Below are 20,762 nucleotides of genomic sequence, written 5' to 3'. Positions count from 1 at the left end.
AGTAAGAGACAAAATTAGCACTGATGTCAGGAAGATCAAATAAAGTGGGGTCAACACATGCAATGGACTTCTATTAAGTCTATGGAGTTGCACCCCAAAATCATTTAAGAAACACTTGTATGACCATAATGGGGTAACAGTAAAGGTTTACTGGATAGGAAAGCTTTTGTGCTCCGGATAGCCTTCATCATCCACATCTCTCGTGAATTGCCACACAATCCCATAGAGGTTAGGAAACCCGACTCCCGAGGACTTTTTCCAAATCTTATTTGGCCAATCAGTTCATTCACTCCGCATTTGCCTCAGTTAGTGTAAAACAGAAATCCAGTGCAAGTTTTTTGTGGTAAAATGTTAAAAAAAAATTGTATTTTTAAAAATAATTTCTTTTGATATATATAAAAATATAAGCTACTTATGCAATCGTTCTGAATCATTTGAAGAAGAAATACACTGGCAAGGATTTTATGTATGACTGAGTTAGTACCTTTTTGAAAAGAAACTTCAAAGCTTTGAGAATTTTACTTACTTTGTGAAATTATCCATATTCATTAGTAGGAAATGGCCAGGAATTAAACAGTAAAAGTAGAGTTTGGACTGGAAGAAGATATTATGCTCCATCCCAGTTTACACAAAAGCAACAACTGAGAAATATTTCAGGAATGCCAGCGCCTCACCTATCCAAGACAGCTTTCCAAGGTATAGTACAAAGAACATAAAACTAAGGAAGTGTCTTTCTATAACCTATTGCAAGAATTGCAGCTAACCAAGGGTAGGCATCGCAGGCTCCACAAGGAAGACTTGAGTAAAAGAACTGAATTCACCATAATGGATCCCACATCCCACTGTAAATCGCAGTAAGCAAGTAATAGCTCTGCATTAATAAAGTGAACAATTTGTGTCCTGCTCTCAACATTTACAGGACATTTTTACTTAAGATAAGGGGGATCAGGAACAGTGAAAGGAATATCATTCCACCTTTTGCACTTATCAGTATCATGTATTTGCAAAAATGTGTTTGAACCCCCAAAAAGCTGCAATATTTTCATTTATTGCATTAGCCATCCTTGTGGACCCTCTGACTCAGAATGCTAAATTAGTGCCAATTGGTGCTGAAGTATTATGTCATGGGCACACCAAGAGCGGGAGATTGCTCAAACTTATCTCAATTAGAACCATCACAACCAAAGAACTTAAACCTAATTCGCAAAGGTGAAAAGGGCAGAGTGCTAGCCCACTGTTCGTCTTTAATCCTGTAAAAAGCCATTACTGGTCCATACCCCCAAGTACTTCTTACTCTTTCCTTGGGGTGCATTCATACACCATCTTTAGCATTGCTGTAAAGCAGTAACTCCCATTTCACAGCAACGCTAAAGGTGCTTTATAATCTGGGTAGATCCAATGGCTGTTAGAATCAATCTGCTGGCTAGACTTTCTATCCCGAGCACCTGCTAGTTTCAGCCCCGAACTAGATATCAGACTGCAAACAAATGCTTGCACAGTTCACATCCAATAGACCAAAAATGTAATTGCTGAAAAGAATCCAAGTTGTTTCTTCCTTCTGGGGATAATGTAATAATTTTAATCTAAAAAAAACACGTTGGACAGATTGGTTTGGTACAGGAGCATCATGACATCATATCATCATCATCAAACTATTCCTCACGACCTCAGATTGGGTTCTGGAGGTGCAAATGTTAACTGAGCCTCTAAACCTAAAACAAATTCAGCAGCGATTCACTCCAAGTTCCATCAATGAAGTATGAATGTATCTGAAAGTTGCAAACCCCATGGTTTCCAATTCCGATTGTGTTAAAACTTAGACAGAGGAAGGACAAAGAACAATGCACTATTTGATAGTCAGGCTGGCCAATTTGAATATCTCAGTTTGCAAATTATACTCAATTCCCTTGGAAATGGTTGATTTGAATTACCATGGGAAGTTGGCTTAGCATAATATGATCCATTTGATTAGTTATCCAGGTGGCAGCATTAATCCTCTAACTGAATCACTTGATAAAATACTCACCAGCTGTAGGGACGAGCAACAAAGTTAGAATTGTCCATTTCCTGTTTAATGGCACTTTTATGTTGACCTCAAAAACCATTACCATTGACCAATTTCATTTCATCCTTCCAAAATACCAAAGTTACAATCTCCACATTACAACATCCAATTGTTTCGTGTACGAGGCCAGTGACCTGACCACAGCCACCACTCCAGCTGTTGATCCTCTGCAAAACAGTATTGCCTGATGTCTGCTTTAAATTGCCTCTTCATAACCTTGAACTTTTGCCATTATGTACTGTTGACCCAATATATTTGAAAGTATTGTCCCATGTTTACCTTTGTCCCTTTAAATATAAGGTCCCCTTTTTGAGGCTGTGTTGCCCATCAAACACCAGAGATCAGCCTTGCTGCTCTTCTCTCCACTGCTTCTACCATCTGGAGGATCCATCTATGTCAAAGCAACCAGAACTATATGCTGCATTCGAGGTGCTGCCTAACCAATGCATTGTACAACGTCAGCATTGCTTCTTGGGATTTGAACTAACTGATTAGCCAACAAACCCCAGCATCATGTTAGTTTCATTTATTGCCAGCTCACACCATTTAGAAGATAGGAGCAGGAGTAGGCCATTCAGCCCCTCGAGCCTGCTCCGCCATTCAATGAGATCATGGCTGATCATCCAAACTCAGTACCCTGTCCCTGCCTTCTCCCCATATCCCTTGATCCCTTTAGCCTTAAGAAATATATCCAGCTCCTTCTTGAATATATTTAATGAACTGGCCTCCACCGCTCTCTGTGGCAGAGAATTCCACAGGTTCACCACTCTCTGGGTGAAGAAATTCCTCCTTATCTCAGTCCTAAATGGCTTACCCCTTATCCTTAGACTATGACCCCTGGTTCTGGACTCCCCAGCCATCGGGAACATCCTTCCTGCATCTAGTCTGTCCAGGCCTGACAGAATTTTATAGGTTTCGATGAGATCCCCTCTCAATCTTCCAAACTCCAGTGAGTATAAGCCCAATCGACACAATCTCTCCTCATACGTCATTCCTGCCATCCCAGGTATCAGCCTGGTGAATCTTCGCTGCACTCCTTCCATGGCAAGAACATCCTTCCTCAGATAAGGGGACCAAAACTGCACACAATACTCAAGGTGCAGTCTCACCAAGGCCCTGTACAACTGCAGCAAGACATCCTTGTTCCTGTACTCGAACCCTCTTGCTACGAAGGCCAACATACCATTTGCCTTCTTAACCGCCTGCTGCACCTGCTTGCTTACCTTCAGCGACTGGTGCACAAGAACACCCAGGTCTCTTTGCACTTCCCCTTTGTAATGTATGTAATGTATATATACCTTAAGGGAGAGAACTACTTTTTACAGCTCCTGTATACTGTAGTACCGGCAGTGACCACACCTGTATATAAACCCTGAGTAGTGATCTGTACAGTTAGTTCTAGAGTAACCCTCATTCAGTAAACACCTGTTGAATCGTTCCCTGCAGTCTGTTGACTGATTATTGAAGGACACAACATTAAGATACACGGACCTAACATTGGCGACGAGGTAGATTCGAACCTACCTGCAACTCTGCACCACCTCCCAGGGATTCGCTCCTGGAGAACAGTGGAAGAAGGTTGAGTCTAGAAGCACGGGCGTCGACCATGGGCAACCGCCCAGTCATCCAGCGGAGATTTGAGCATCGCAGGGGAGGCTGTCGAGAGCCAGGCTTGGCTTTCCCATCACGGTGGTCCAGCGAAATGGGCTGGCAACAGGTACTGCGCAGACCCTTCCCGGACAGCGACGGGCTAGAGCCCGACCGAGCAGCACAGAAAAAGGCTGAGCAGCGTCAATGGGGGAGAGAGAGAGGGCAGAGCGCACAGGGCGCAGCCGGTGATCAGGACCAAGCGGCGTCAACGGGGCAGGGAGACGAGAGAGAGCAGAGCGCAGCCGGTGTTCAAGGGCCGAGCAGCGTCAACGGGGGAGAGAGGCACGCAGGAAAACGTGAGGCACTGCCATTGCCATGAGGACCGCAGAGAGTGGCGTTGGAAGCAGCGCAGGAGCCGCGCACAAAACCCACAGGGCGTCGCCATTTGCCATGAGGACCGCCGAGAGCGGCGTTGGCAGCAGCGCGGGAGACGCAATTTTAAGCCGCAGCGGGGAAGAAAGGAAAGCGCGGGAGACGCCATTTTAAGCCACAGCGGGGAAGAAAGGAAAGCGCAGGAGACGCCATTTTAAGCCAGTCTAACCACACCCAAAAATGCCGAAGTGTGGCAGTATCACAGCGTTCGACAATGAAGTCGAAGATTGGACGACATATGTCGAACGCATAGAAGTATACTGCAAGGCGAATGAAGTGCCAGATGACAAGCGCTGGTATTGTTGAATTCAATGGGTGCAAAAACGTATGGCTTACTACGAAAGCTAGTAACCCCAGAGAAGCGAGTAGAAAAGGATTTTGAAAACATAGTGTCAATCCTACAGGACCACTTAAACCCCACACCGCTGCTGATAGCAGAAAGATTTAAGTTTCACAAAAGGAACCAGCATAAAGATGAAAGTAATGCTGAGTATTTAACGGAACTGCGCAAGCTATCGAAACACTGCCAGTTTGGAACGGGACTAGCAGATACTTTAAGGGACAAGTTTGTGTGTGGGCTTCAAAGTGAAGGAACCCAGAAATGGCTTCTATCAGAAAAGGATCTTACACTGTGATGCGCTATCAATTACTCATAAAAGACTGAGAGTTAGAAGAGTAACTAAAGGCTTTTATTAACAACAGAATGGAGGTCTGCCTCGAGTGGTCGACCGGTCCAGGATACCAAGGGCTGGGGAGCAGTCACCTTTATACTAGGACCTGTGGGAGGAGTCAGCCGAGGCATGTCCAGGCATGTACACAGTGGAATACAAACAGGACAAACAGGAATACAAACAGTGGTTTACCACATTCACCCCTTGTTTAAAATTGAGTCCGGCGGGGTGAAGTGTATTAAAAGTTAGTGTATTGGAGTCTCTCCGGAGGTCTTGTCTGCCGCTGTGATCGGCGTGGCGATGGCAGGGGTAGTGAAGCTTCCGGCGTCGAGTCCAGCGTAGGCTGTGGCACAGGCGTGTCGTCCTCGTAGATGTCGAGCGGGTCGCGGGGCCCAGGCCTGCCGTCTGCTGGGGCTGGATATCGGATCGTGGGGGGGGGTGGTAGTGGGTAGTGGGTTACTGTGGTCCCCGAGGGTGCAAGGTCTCTTATGGAGACTGTGTCCTCCCGCCCGTCCGGGTATGCGATGTAAGCATACTGGGGGTTGGCGTGGAGGAGGTCGACCCTCTCGACCAGGAGGTCCGTTTTATGCGTCCTCACGTGTCTTCTCAGTAGGACCGGCCCTGGGGACGTCAGCCATGGCGGTAGCGATGTCCCTGATGTGGACTTCCTTGGGAAGACGAACATTTTCTCATGAGGGGTGGCGTTAGTGGCAGTGCAGAGCAGTGACCGAATAGAGTGGAGCGCATCGGGGAGCACATCCTGCCAGCGGGAGGTTGGAAGGCCCCTAGACTTTAAGGCTAGCAGGACGGCCTTCCAAACTGTCGCATTTTCTCTTTCCACCTGTCCGTTCCCCCGGGGGTTGTAACTGGTGGTCCTGCTTGTGGCAATACCCCTAGTTAGCAGGTACTGACGGAGTTCGTCGCTCATAAACGATGAGCCCCGGTCGCTATGGATATAGCTGGGGAAGCCGAACAGGGTGAAGAGGTTGTTCAGACATTTAATGACCGTGGCACTGGTCATGTCCGGGCAGGGGAAGGCGAACGGGAAACGGGAGTACTCATCAATAATATTGAGGAAGTACACATTGCGGTCGGAGGAGGGGAGAGGCCCTTTAAAATCAACGCTCAGGCGCTCGAAGGGGCGAGTGGCTTTTATCAGGTGGGCCCTGTCTGGTCTATAAAAGTGTGGTTTGCACTCAGCGCAGACTTGGCAGTTCCTGGTCATGGTCCTGACCTCCTCAATAGAGTAAGGCAGGTTGCGGGCCTTGATGAAGTGGAAGAACCTGGTGACCCCCGGGTGGCAGAGGTCATTGTGGAGGGCCCGCAGTCTATCGATCTGCGCGCTGGTGCAGGTGCCACGCGATAGCGCATCCGGGGGTTCATTTAGCTTCCCGGGCCGGTACAAGATCTCGTAGTTGTAGGTGGAAAGTTCGATTCTCCACCTCAAGATCTTGTCATTTTTGATTTTGCCCCTCTGCTTGTTGTTAAACATAAAAGCAGCTGAACGCTGGTCAGTGAGCAGGGTAAATCGTTTTCCGGCCAGGTAGTGCCTCCAATGACGCACAGCCTCCACAATCGCCTGGGCCTCCTTCTCAACAGCGGAGTGTCTGGTCTCCGGGCCTTGGAGGGTTCGTGAAAAGAAGGCCACGGGTCTCCCCGCCTGATTGAGGGTAGCAGCCAGGGCAAAGTCGGACGCGTCGCTTTCCACCTGGAAGGGGATGGATTCGTCCACTGCGTGCATGGTGGCTTTGGCAATGTCCTCCTTGATACGGTGGAAGGCTAAGCGGGCCTCTGCCGTCAAGGGAAAAGAGGTGGACTTGATCAGCGGACGGGCCTTGTCCGCATAGTAGGGGACCCACTGGGCGTAATAGGAGAAAAACCCTAGGCACCTCTTCAGGGCCTTGAGGCAGTGGGGCAGTGGAAGTTCCATAAGGGGACGCATCCGGTCGGGGTCGGGGCCGATGACTCCGTGTTCCACAACACAGCCAAGGATGGCGAGGCGGTTTGTGCGGAATATGCACTTCTCCTTGTTATATGTCAGGTTTAGGAGTTGGGCGGTGCGGAGGAATTTTTCGAGGTTTGCGTCATGGTCCTGCAAGTCACGGCCGCAGATGGTCACATTGTCCAGATATGGGAAAGTGGCCTGCAACGCATTTTGATCTACCATCCGGTCCATCTCCCTTTGGAAGATGGAGACCCCGTTGGTGACGCCAAAGGGAACCCTAAGGAAGTGATAGAGGCGGCCGTTTGCCTCAAAGGCAGTGTACTGGCGGTCCTCAGGGCGGATGGGGAGCTGGTGGTACGCTGATTTCAGGTCAATGATCGAGAAGACGCGGTACTGCGCGATCTGGTTGACCATATCAGCTATACGGGGGAGTGGGTAGGCGTCCAGCAGGGTGTAGCGATTTATTGTCTGGCTGTAGTCGATGACCAGGCGCTGCTTCTCGCTGGTCTTAACGACCACAACCTGGGCTCGCCAGGGGCTGGTGCTGCCCTCAATAATCCCTTCTTTCAGGAGCCGCTCCACTTCGGTTTTAATGAAAACCCTGTCCCCGGCACTGTATCGCCTGCTCTTTGTGGCGATGGGCTTACAGTCGGGGGTGAGGTTAGCAAACAGTGGTGGGGGGGTGACTCTGAGTGTGGAGAGGTTGCACCTGGTGCGCGGCGGGCAATTTGGAAGCTGCTGGCTGCGGACTGTGAGTGGGGGTAGGGGTCCACCGTACGCCATCGTAACACTTTTAAGGTGGCACTGAAAATCTAACCCCAGCAGGACGGCAGCGCAGAGGTCAGGCAGGACCAGAAGTTTAAAATGATCGTACACGGTCCCGTCTACTACGAGTGTCACCACGCAGTAGCCGCCGATGTCCGCCGACTGGGACTCGGAGGCCATAGAAATCCGCTGTTGCGCAGGCAGGACTGGGAGAGAGCAACGCCGCACCGTGTCGGGGTGGATGAAGCTCTCCGTGCTCCCAGAGTCAAAAAGGCAGATTGTATCGTGACCATTTACCTTAATGTCCATTGTGGAACTGGCCAGTTGGTGCGGTCTCGCTTGGTCCAGTGTAATGGATGCCAGCGTAGGGGTCGGTGTGTCGCTGCGGGTATCAGATGAGGCGGTGTCGGGGGCCTGCTGCGTCCCGGCTGTCTTCCAAGATGGCGGCATCCATGATCCCCATGTGGCTGGAGGCGTCCAAAATGGCTGCTGTACCGGTGATTCGCACACGGCCGGGGAGGTCCAAAATGGCGGCCCGCATGGCCCACACGCGGCGCTGCTGGGGTTCGGGGTGGCTTTGGCCCTGCAGACGCTAGCGTAGTGTCCCTTCTTCCCGCAGCCCGAGCAGATCGCGTTTTTCGCCGGGCAGCGCGCTCTGGGGTGTTTTGCCTGGCCACAGAAGTAGCATTTCTGGCCTTGGGGCACTGCTGTCTGGCCTTGGGACACTGCTGCGGTAGTTGGGCCGTTGTTGGGGTGTGGCTGGGGTGGCACGGCGCTATGAGGCGGTCCTACCGTGTCCCAGGCTGTCATTCCCCGCGGCGTCCACGGTGCAGAGGAGTAGGCATCCATGCCCTGGTAGGCTGCATCCAACGATAGTGTGAGTTCAGAGGCCTTGTTGAGGTCGAGGTTACTCTGCTCCAACAGTCGCTGTCGTGTGTAATTGGATCTGTGGCCCGCTACAAAAGCGTCCCGGATAAGTTCCTCTGTGTACACGGCGGCCTTTACATCCTTACAACCACAGGCCCGGCCAAGCACAGACAGTGCCTGAAGGTATTCCACGGTCGATTCCCCAGGTTGTTGTTTACGACTCCCCAGGAGGTGCCTGGCGTACACTTCGTTCACTGGGCGCGTGTACTGGTCCTTGAGGAGCTTGATAGCACCCGCGTACAAGGTCGCGTCTTGGATGACCGAGTACACTCGGTGGTTCACTTTGGAGGTCAGGACATCCAGTTTGTCCTCGTCCGATTTGATTGCTTCGGAGGCGGTCAGGAATTTTTCGAAACACTTAAGCCAGTGAGTAAACTTGGTGGATGAGTCCGCCTCCCGATGATCTAAGTCCAGGCATGCTGGTGTGAGGATCTTCTCCATTATAAAAATGTTGTTAATAAAATTGATGCGCTATCAATTACTCATAAAAGACTGAGAGTTAGAAGAGTAACTAAAGGCTTTTATGAACAACAGAATGGAGGTCTGCCTCGAGTGGTCGACCGGTCCAGGATACCAAGGGCTGGGGAGCAGTCACCTTTATACTTGGACCTGTGGGAGGAGTCAGCCGAGGCATGTCCAGGCATGTACACAGTGGAATACAAACAGGACAAACAGGAATACAAACAGTGGTTTACCACACACTGGACAAGGCTTTCAGCATTGCAGTATCACACGAAGCAGCAGCACGGGGCACTGCAGAGATACAACGGAGACCGCAAGAATATGGCACAAATGAAATGTTATACGGAACAGTGAAGTGCTATCGCTGCGGCAGAACAACACACGGCCATAATGATTGCTGGTTCAAGGACAAAGTGTGCAGACAGTGTGGAAAAGTAGGACACATAGCAAGAGTCTGCAGGTGGGGAAAGAAAACCAGCAGCAAGAAATCTCCACAGGAGAAGTACAAGAAGGTACATAAGGTGACGGAGAGTAGTTCAGACGAACAGAAGAGTGATACAGACTCCGGAAGCAAGGAGCTGGGTTGTCTGAAACTACATAATGTGATCAAAACGGAGGATCACCAAACTATCTGGGTCACGCTCAAGATAGTAGGAGTCCAAGTGAAAATGGAATTGGACACAGGATCAGCCCTAACAGTCATAAACTGAAGGGACTACAAGCGGCTATTCTCACATATACCCTTGAGAGATACAAAGATTGTCTTGAAGACGTACACGGGGCAAAAAGTCTACCCCAAAGGAAAAATAAGGTTGAACGTTATATATAACGGCAAGGAAACACCAAAAATGGACCTATATGTATTGCCAGATGGAGGACTACCACTACTAGGACGTGAATGGATCTGGAAGGTACAGCTAGATTGGCATTCCATACAGGCACTGACTGTGGCTGACAAAAAGGATGATGACGTCACACCTGGGCGACTGTCAAAGATCCTAACTGACGCGAAAGCACTGTTCCAGCAAGGACTCGGAACACTAAAAGGCATGACAGCGATGATTAAAATTGAAGAAAACGCAAGCCCAAAATTTTTTAAGGCCAGACCGGTACCTTATGCAATCTGCCCAGCCATCGAAGCAGAGCTGGAGAGTCTGGAATGTTCAGGTGTACTGTCCAAGGTAGACTGGAGCGAGTGGGCTACACCCATCGTCCCTGTGATGAAAAAGTCGTTGAGCAGCACGCCTGGGGAACCAAGGAAGGTTCGCATCTGTGGGGACTTTAAGGTAACAGTGAACCCGGTCCTTTACACCGTACAATATCCACTTCCGCGGATTGAAGATATTTTCGCCTCGCTATCTGGAGGGAAACGCTTCACTAAGATTCATCTGGCCCAGGCGTATCTGCAAATGGAGGTAGAAGAAGCATCAAAAATATACCTCACAATCAACACTCATAAAGGTCTCTACCAATACAACCGGCTGGTATTCGGGGTAGCATCAGCTCCGGCTATTTGGCAGAGGGCAATGGAACAAGTCCTGCAAGGGATCCCAGGGACCCAGTGTTATTTGGACGACATCCTGGTCACGAGCGAAAATGACAGTGATCACCTTGCCAACCTGGAGCAGGTGCTCACTAGATTGCAGGAATATGGGCTCCGAGCTAACCGCCCCAAATGCGAGTTTTTTAGAAAACAGATCTCGTATTGTGGCCACGTTATCGATAAAGAGGGGTTACATAAGTCCCCAGAGAAGATTGAGGCAGTAGTCAAGGCTCCAGCACCGGAAAATGTGTCACAACTGAGGTCTTTCCTCGGGCTGGTAAACTACTACCATAAGTTCTTGCCAAATTTGTCGACAATACTACACCCACTGAACACCCTACTGCAAACTGGGGTGCCATGGAAGTGGAGTGATGAATGTAGACAAGCTTTCCAGAAGAGCAAAACACTAATCACATCGAAAGAGGTATTGGCCCATTACAACCCGGCATTACCAATTCGGTTGGCATGTGATGCGTCACCCTACAGCATTGGAGCGGTGCTGTCGCATAAATTCTCGGACGGCTCAGAGAGGCCAATAGCCTTTGCGTCACGATCACTAACCTCAGCCGAGCGTAACTACGCCCAGATTGACAGGGAGGCCCTCAGCCTAGTGTGGGGAGTGAAAAAGTTCAATCACTATCTGCACGGGCAGAAGTTCACCTTGCTGACTGACCACCAACCACTTTTCTCCATCTTTAATCCAAAGAAGGGCGTTCCGGTGATGGCTGCGCAACGGCTACAAAGATGGTCCCTTTTTCTAGGGGCGCACCAATATGAAATCGAGTATAAGGGCACGAAACAGCATGGAAACGCTGATGGGCTATCACGGCTGCCACTGCCTACTGCGGAGGAAGCACCAGCAGTGGATCCTGTCGAAATATTTCATTCGACTATAATTGAATGCTTGCCAGTAACTAACGCTGGTATAGAGAAGGAGACCCGAAATGACCCGACACTGTCTCGGGTATATGATTTGACGGTGAAGGGATGGCCAGCACATGGCGACTCACTGTTGCCAGCATTCTCATCCAGAAGAGAACAGCTGTCATTATGCCAGGGGACCTTGATGTGTGGATCCCGAGTGGTAATTCCACCCAAGTTAAGGGAGAGAGTGCTCAATGAGCTTCACGAAGGCCATCTGGGAGGGGTGAAAATGAAAAGCCTTGCTAGGGCTTATGTGTGGTGGCCGGGGATCGATCAGCAAATCGAGGACCTGACAAAGAGCTGCTCAGGATGCCAGAAGGTCCAAAATGCACCACCACTTGCCCCTCTACACCCATGGGAGTGGCCCTCATCTCCATGGCAACGGGTGCATATTGATTTTGCTGGTCCATTCATGGACTCAATGTTTTTAATAGCTGTGGATGCACACTCGAAATGGCCTGAGGTGATCAAAATGTCCTCCACCACCACGGAGAAAACTATTGCAGTCCTACGGACCATTTTTGCCAGGAACGGCTTGCCAGAGCAGATTTGCTCTGATAACGGACCACAGTTTGTGTCCGAAGAGTTTCGAAGATTTATGAAAAGGAATGGGGTAAGGCATTACACATCCGTCCCGTATCATCCAGCCACAAATGGATTGGCTGAGAGGTTCATACAAACCTTTAAAAAAGCAGTAAAGGCCATGTGCGATGACAACATTCCACTACAGCATAAGGTGGACAATTTCCTGTTAGCCTACAGAAAAGTGACACATGCAGTCACCAACCAGGCCCCGGCCATGGTGTTCTTTAACCGAAGGTTGAGATCTCGTCTGGATTTGCTCAGACCAAATGTACGAAGAGATGTTGAGAGTAAGCAATTCCAGCACATCAATGAGAAGCCGACAAGGAGCTTCAATGTAGGGCAACCAGTCTTGGCCCGCGACTACCGAACAGAGAAATGGCAACCAGGAACGATATGCACACGGCAGGGGCCACTAATGTACACAGTGGATGTTGGGGAGAACATTGTGAGTTGCCATGCTGACCAGATCCTAGAGTCACAGGAACGAGTCAACCCCATGTCTCGGCCATACGTACCTGGTGAGGAACCCGACGTACAGGTCGCAACTACCTCAGAAACAATAGCATTGGAAGCTGATGAATCAACTGACGACAGGGTGCTAGAATCGCTTCCGCACCAAGAGCGAGACACTCGGGAAAGGCGTTATCCAGAAAGAATCAGGAAGCCTCCCCAGAGACTGAATATATGAATGGACTATTTTCATATAACATTGCATATTAAAAATGTTAACTGTTAAATGAGTATTATGGTACTGTTAATCTAAAAGGGGAGGAATTGTAATGTATGTAATGTAACCTTAAGGGAGAGAACTACTTTTTACAGCTCCTGTATACTGTGGTACCGGCAGTGACCACACCTGTATATAAACCCTGAGTAGTGATCTGTGCAGTTAGTTCTAGAGTAACCCTCATTCAGTACACACCTGTTGAATCGTTCCCTGCAGTCTGTTGTCTGATTATTGAAGGACACAACATTAAGATACACAGACCTAACACCCTTCTCCCAATCTATTGCCATTCAAATAATAATCTGCCTTCCTGTTTTTGCCACCAAAGTGGATAACCTCACATTTATCCACATTATAGTGCATTTGCCATGTTTCTGCCCAATCACCCAACCTTTCCAAATCGTACTGGAGTTTCATGACATCCTCCTCACAGCATACCCTCCCACCCAGCTTTGTGTCGTCGGCAAATTTGGAGATATTACATCCAATTCCCTCGTCCAGATCATTAATATATATTGTGAACAGCTGGGGTACTAGGACCGATCCTTGCGGTACCCCACTAGTCACTGCCTGCCACTCGGAAAACGACCCATTTATTCCAACTCTTTGCTTTCTATATGCCAACCAGTTCTCTATCCAAGTCAATACCTTGCCCCCAATCCCATGTGCCTTAATTTTACATCCTCAAAAAATTCCAGTAGATTAGTCAAGCACGATTTACCTTTTGTAAATCCATGTTGACTTTGTCCGGTCCTGTCACTGCTTTCCAAGTGCTCTGCTATTACATCTTTAATAATGGACTCTAGCATTTTCCCCACTACCGATGTCAGGCTTACCGGTCTATAACTCCCCGCTTTTTCTCTACCACCTTTTTTGAATAGTGGGGTAACATTAGCTACCCTCCAATCCATGGGTACTGTTCCAGAGTCTATCGAGTTCTGGAAGATGACCAGCAATGCATCTATTATCTCCAGGGCCACTTCCTTAAGTACCCTAGGATGTAGATTATCAGGCCCTGGGGATTTATCGGCCTTCAATCCCGTCAACTTCGCCAACACCATTTCCCTACAAATACTGATTTCTTTCAGTTCCTCCCTCTCATTAGTCCCTATGTTCCCCGACATCTCTGGGAGGTTATTTGTGTCCTCCTTTGTGAAGACAGAACCAAAATATGTATTTAATTGGTTAGCCATTTCTTTGTTCCCCATTATAAATTCCCCTGATTCTGACTGTAAGGGACCTACGCTTGACTTCACCAATCTTTTTCTCTTCACATATCTATAAAAGCTTTTACAGTCAGTTTTTATGTTCCCTGCAAGCTTACTTTCATGATCTATTTTCCCCCTCTTAATTAATCCCTTTGTCCTCCTTTGCTGAATCCTAAACTGCTCCCAATCCTCAGGTTTGCTGGTTTTTTTGGCCAATTTATATGTCCTCTCTTTGCATCTTATTTTATCCCTAATTTCCCTTGTTAGTCACGGTTGAGTCACCTTTTTTGATTTATTTTTATGCCAAACTGGGATAAACAAATTCTATAGTTCATCCATGCGATCTTTGAATGTTTGCCATTGCCTATCCACCGTCAACCCTTTGAGTGACATTACCCAATCAATCCTACCCAGCTCATGTCTCATACCATCATAGTTCCCTTTATTTAAATTCAGGACCTTAGTCTCTGAGTCAACTACTTCACTCTCCATCTTAATGAAGAATTCTATCATATTATGATCGCTTCGACCCAAGGGGCCTCGCACAACAAGATTGCTAATTAATCCTTTCTCATTGCATAATACCCAGTCTAAAATGACCTGATCCCTAGTTGGTTCCTTGACATATTGGTCCAGGAAACCATCCCGTATACACTCCAGGAATTCCTCCTCCACAGTATTGTTACTAATTTGGTTATCCCAATCTATATGTAGATTAAAGTCACCCATGATGACTGCTGTGCCCTTATTGCACGCTTCTCTAATTTCCCTTTTAATGCCATCCCCAACCTTTGCATTACTGTTTGGGGGTCTATACACCACTCCCACTAATGTTTTCTGCCCTTTGGTATTTCTCAGTTCTACCCATACAGATTCCACATCATCAGAGTTAATATCTTTCCTTATAATTGTGTTAATCCCCTCTTTAACCAGCAATGCTACCCCACCTCCTTTTCCTTTTTGCCTATCTTTCCTGAATATTGAATACCCCTGGATGTTGAGTTCCCAGCCTTGGTCCCCCTGGAGCCATGTTTCCGTAATCCCAATCATATCATAATCATTTACCTCTATTTGCGCTGCTAATTCATCCACCTTATTACTAATGCTCCTTGCATTAAGACACAAAGGCCTAGAAATTGGGTATAGCCCCGCTTGGGGCATTAGAATTGGCGCTGCACAAATTTTATAGCCAGACGCAACTTATCGCCACCTCGCACGATATTGGGTTGCAGTGCCCCTAAAGGTGATTGAGGCGCAAAATCAGGCATTACACGGGACTCCTAAGGCGCTAACCTGGCGGCGCTACTCAATATCGGGGCGGGCGGGCGCAGCGCAGGTGCTGTCAATTACCGATGACCACGAGACTTTCAGACGCCGGCCAGCTCTTAAAGGGGTGGGTCAGTAAGGATCAGCAGCCACACTCTGCGCCTTGTAGGCCTCAAAATCGGAGCTGCCCATTCTGTGGCGTTACAAACTTTGAGAAGATGGAGAGGGTGAGGCAGTGAGCGGAGTGCTTTACCAATGGGGCATTGGATGAATTGGTAGGCGCAGTGGAGCGCCGGCGAGATGTGCTGTACCTCAACAATGGCAGGAGGCCTAATCAGAAGGAATACCGAAGAGCTTGGAGGGAAGTTTCTCAAAAGGTCAACTCCAACAGCATGGTGACCAGGAGCCCTGTGCAGTGCAGGAAGAAATTCAACAACCTCACTCGGGTCGTGAGGGTGAGTGGTGTTTCGGCAAACTTCTTCATCCCTCCATCTGCACCTGACTTTATGGCCAGAGGGTGCGCGATGCCCCATTGGCCATCTGTCAGCAAGCACCCATGGCCCTTTCTGGGAACACACATGCACATTAAACTCAGGGCATGATGTAAGGGCTCTTCCACCATGGGGGGCATGAAATGACAACTCAGGGCATCATGTTTCATCACTTCCCTTCCTTTCTCCTGCAGGCCAAGCTGGCGAGGAACCGCAAGGAGCAGCTTCGCACCGGAGGAGGACGTTCTCAACTCCAGACTCTCACGGATCTCGAAGAGAGGGTCCACCAGATTGTTGGAGGCCGTATGATTGGTCCTGTCACCACTGGAGCTGCCGACCCCATTGTGCACAGCGATGGTAAGGTCCTCACCTTTTTGAGCTGTCTCCTTCCACTTGTTCCCCCCACCAGCATGCTTTTTCACTCTGGACCCATGTCATAGCATTGCAGCAATCTTGCATCTCTTGCTGCCACCCTGTCCTTTCGCTAAAGCCACTCTTCAACCTCGCTGCTTTCAGATGCTGCATCACCAGCTCCAGAGCCGGGCCCTCAAGCTGCCAGTGCCACTGCCTCCAGAGGCGACGAGCAGGAGGAAGCCAGAACATCCGTGCCAGCCTCAGGGGAGCCAGCCCATCTGGAGACTGGGGATAGTAGTTCCCTGGAGGGGAGGCGGGGGGGGGTCTCTGATGAGGAACCAGTTGCAGGAACCAGCAGGCTGCAGCAACGCGAGGGGGGTAGGGAAGCTCGGGGGCTGTCTCCCCGGAGGGCGAGGCAGGCCACGATGACTGCTGCACAGAGTGCAGAGGAGGTGCGTAGCCTTTCAGAAATGAGCGCCCAGGCTCGGCTCAGGCACACTGAGCTGATGGCTGCAGTGGGGAGGATGCCTGACTCCATCGACACACTGGCAAAGAGTGTGCAGGACTTTGGGGCAGCAATGGAAAGGACTGTCCAGGGCTTCGGGGCAGCAATGGAAAGGACTGTCCAGGGCTTCGGGGCAGCAATGGAAAGGACTGTCCGGGGCTTCGGGGCAGCCCTGGAAAGGTCTGTCCAGGGCTTGACCGAAGCAGTGGAAAGGGCTGTCCCAGCCTTGTCCAAAGCAGTGGAAAGGACAGTCCCGGCCTTGTCCGAAGCAGTGGAAAGGACAGTCCCGGCCTTGTCCGAAGCAGTGGAAAGGACTGTCCAGGGCTTCTCCGAAGCACTGGCACCTGCCACGCAAGTGCTCAGTGCTGCCACGCAGTCACTTGCTGGCCTCCTGCATACGCAGATTGAGACCACGCGAACACTGACTGCTGCCACCCTAGCTGGATCAGGCAGGATTACCTGGGGCCCTTGCAGCACCACAGCAGGCCATCAATCTGTGGACTAGCCGATTGTGGCGCATGCTGCGGTGCTGCCCCGTCAGAGTGCCAGTGCGTCGGCCGACCACGGAGCAGGTGTCCGCTCTCAGGATGTAAGCATTCCTGATGCCACCGCTGGCACGTCTCCACTGCAGCTGCCACCACCTGCAGGACAGACTGCTTCCAACCATGCACAGTTGGAGCAGTCAGCATCCGGGCCCTTCAAGCCCAGAGGTCATCCAGGCCGTCCCTCAGGGGCTTCTGCTCTTTCAGACACTCAGCAGGCGTTCCCCAGCCTTGATGCAGCCACTGGGGTCCAATTACGGAGGAGCTGCAGGGAGGGAAGGGGCCGATCTCGTAAGAGAAGTAGATCTCCATCAAGGGGTAAAGAGTAGAGGGAGCTGTTGAGGCGTCTCATTTGTAGAATTCAAGGCCGTCTACACCTGCTGTGAATGTTAGTCATGTTTTGGGTAGTGTCGCGGGTTTGCCAGACAGTTATGTGTTAGTTCATTAGTTATGCTTTCTGTTGCCATTGCTTTGTCATGCTGGAAGGAAGCACTTTTTGGAAAATAAAGAAAATGTTATATTTACACTGGAACTCTAGACTATTTACAAGCATGGTGGCCTTCATAGGCTTTGGGCGAACCGGAGGGCACTGTTCCAATTACACCCAGCATTCCGTCAGAGGGGCCTAGAACCAAGTCCTTATGAGCCTCTGATGGGCAGCCCTTCCAGTTTCTGGACCCCTCCTGTCTTCCTCCTCCTCCTCCTCGTCCGCCTGCTCTGCTGGACCTTCAAGGTCGGCTGGCATTGGCTGAGTGCGTCGGATGGCCAGGTTGTGGAGCATGCAGCAGACCACAATGATGCGCGACACTTGCTCCGGCGAGTACTGCAGGGCGCCCCCCGAATGGTCGAGACAACGGAACCGCTGCTTGAGCACACCGATTGTGTGCTCCACAATGTTCCTGGTCGCCTGATGGCTGGTGTTGTAATGCTCTTCTGCCGGGGTGCTGGGCAAACGGAGCGGGGTCATGAGCCATGGGCAGAGAGGATAGCCCTTGTCGCCAAGAAGCCAGCCTCGTGGGTGAGCCAGGGCCTCGAAAAGGTCAGCCACTGAGGTCTGCCGCAGGATGAACACGTCGTGGCTGCTGCCAGGGAATTGGGCGTTGACCGCGATGATCATCTGCCGGTGGTCACAGACCAGCTGCACATTGAGGGAGTGGAAGCCCTTGCGGTTGCGGAACTCTTCGTGATTCTGTAATGGCGCCCGCAAAGCCACGTGTGTGCAATCAATGGCGCCCTGCACCATGGGGAAGTCCGCTATAGCCGCGAAGCCCTGTGAGCGCTCCCTCTGCTTCTCCAGGGTCAAATGGAAGGTGATTAATTCCTGCCTCCTTCTATATAGGGCAGCTGTAACTTGCCGGATGCAGCAATGCACCGCAAATTGAGAAATATTTGCAATGTCCCCAGTTGCTGCCTGAAACGAGCCGCTGGCGAAAAAGTTTAGGGCAACAGTGACTTTGACGGCCACCGACAGAAGTCCTGCACTGCAACCGCGGCTGCAGATCTTCAGCAAGCAGGTGGCACAGCTCAGTCACCACATCCTTTCCGAATCGGAGCCTTCGCATACACTGCTCCTCCGACATGGCAATGTATGACACCTGCTGCCTGAAAACCCTGGCAGCGTACGGTCGCATTTGGCGACGTCCATTGCCCCTCCTCCTTCTGGCCATTCCCGGCCCTCTCTCCCTCCGCCTCTGTGCCCTTGCCATTTGTTCAGCCAGCAGGACGTTCCCCTCCAAAGCAGCTCCCATTATAATGTGAAAGAAGTAAGACGCAGTAATATCTCACCAGCAAACTGTTGTGGACAGGGCTGAAGGTCCAAAGGCACCGCTGGCTCAATGAAAACTGTGCATTCCCACTGAAGGTCAGCAACTCTCTCCAACAACCAGCAAGATGCCCACCCAAAATGGCTTCCGCTTTTATACTAGTGCAGTCCCCTTTAACTAGCGCCCCCCTAGCCCGAGAAGGACTTGGGAACGTTCCAGCAAGCTGTCACTATTAGCGCCAGGCGGAACGGAGGCGGGCGCCACTCAATTTCGGGTCCAGGGCGCCAAAAAGGCGTTGCACACTGAAATGACGTCATTATCTGCCTGCGCCCGCAAGTGGGCGCTAAGATTTAGCGCCGGCGCTAAAACCCACTCAATATAGCAAGAGGCGCTGGGTTCACTGCGCACAGGCGAAAATTGGCTAATGCCCCACTTCTCGGCCTCTTTAGGTGCTAATCGCTGGCGCAACCAACCGAATTTCTCCCCCCAAGCCTTCAGGCTTGTTTTTTTTAACGCTCTTAGACCTTTTAGAATTATTATTTACTGTGGTCATGTTTGTTTTAAACCCTTGATTTCTCTGATTGCCACCTTTGTTTTTCTCCTTCCTGTCTTTTGCTTCTATCCTTGTTTCCCTTTCCTTTGTCTCCCTACTCAGGTTCCCAACCCCCTGCCATTTTAGTTTAAACCCTCCCCCACAGCACTAGCAAACACTCCCCCAAGGACATTGGTCCCGGTCCTGCCCAGGTGCAAACCGTCCGGTTTGTACTGGTCCCACCTCCCTCAGAACGGGTTCCAATGTCCGAGGAATTTGAATCCCTCCCCCTTGCACCATTCCTCTAGCTACATATTCATTTGAAGTATCCTTCTATTTCTACTCTGACTAGCATGTGGCACTGGTAGCAATCCTGAGATTACTACCTTTGAGGTCCTATTTTTTAATTTACCTCCTAACTCCCTATATTCAGCTTTTAGGCCCTCATCCCGTTCTTTACCTATATCGTTAGTGCCTATATGCATCACGACAACTGGCTGTTCACATGTTTAGACATGATGAGTGAACTAACACCTCCAGGTCTCTCAATTTGCCCCTTGGTAATTTCTACCCATTCCTGGAGTTCATACACCCATTTTTATCTTTAACATGCAGCACCTTGTATCACTCCATGTTTTACCACTGTTTGGCACAGGTGCAAGCCCCGTGAACGTCCTTTTGTAAGATCTTCATTGCCTCCTTTAAGTCCACAGACACCACAGCCCCATTTAGCTTGCTGTCTTCTGTAAATAATAACCTCGGAGATAGGGAATCTTTCTCATATGTATAGTAGTAAAAGCAAGGGTCCCTACACAGAACTCTGTGGCACCCCAAGCAATGCCTCTCCAATTTCAACCCAACTCCCTTAGCAGCTATCCTCTGCTTCTTTCCCGTTCGTCAGTTACAATTCATATCCATGTCCTCGCTTTGATATCCATTTTATAAAGGAGTCATCCATTATATAAAGGAGTGTCATTTGATTCTGTAGTTCTGTATAACCAACATGCATTTGTAAAGAGCCTTTAACAAAAAAAAAAGTGTTCAAGTGTTCGATAATTTGAGAGTTAGCCAAAGGCACGGTCTAAAAGGGAGGTTTTTAAAGATGGGGAGGGAAGACAAAGAGGTTTAAGAGGGAGATCCTGAGGGTGGAACCAAGATGGCTGAAAGTTCTGCCGCCAAGTGGGGATTTGCACGGGGGTAGGGGCATGAGAGCCAAGAGTTGGAGAAATACTGGGCGTAGGCTGGAATGTACCAAAGTAAGACGCTCGCTGACCTATATTGGCTCTCGGTCTTCCAACACCTCAAATTTTAAATTCATGTGAATTCCTTCAGCGCCTCACCCCTCGCCATCTCTAATAATTTCCAGCCTTACAACCCTCCGAGAACTCTGCATTGCTCTGACTCTGATGTCTTGTGCACCTCCCAGTCCCTTCACCCCACCATTGGTGGCCGTACCTTCAGCCAC

The 20,762-nt window shown here is 49.8% G+C and overlaps 1 long non-coding RNA gene across 1 annotated transcript in view; it reads left to right on the top strand.

The window, feature by feature from the left end:
- Window positions 1–403: 403 nt before the first annotated feature.
- Window positions 404–20,762, top strand: part of LOC147115187 (uncharacterized) — a 36,011-nt gene continuing 15,652 nt past the window's right edge. Inside the window, exon 1 of the long non-coding RNA XR_015079083.1 lies at window positions 404–696. This is a non-coding gene — a long non-coding RNA (uncharacterized LOC147115187). The remainder of the gene's footprint in view (window positions 697–20,762) is intronic.

This window comes from Somniosus microcephalus, chromosome 7, assembly GCF_052327205.1.
Source record: "Somniosus microcephalus isolate GS21.2 chromosome 7, FLI_Smic_1.0, whole genome shotgun sequence".
Lineage (NCBI taxonomy): Eukaryota > Metazoa > Chordata > Chondrichthyes > Squaliformes > Somniosidae > Somniosus > Somniosus microcephalus.
The sequence above is the reverse complement of the archived record's forward strand: the minus strand, read 5'-3'. Positions and strand labels throughout refer to the sequence as shown.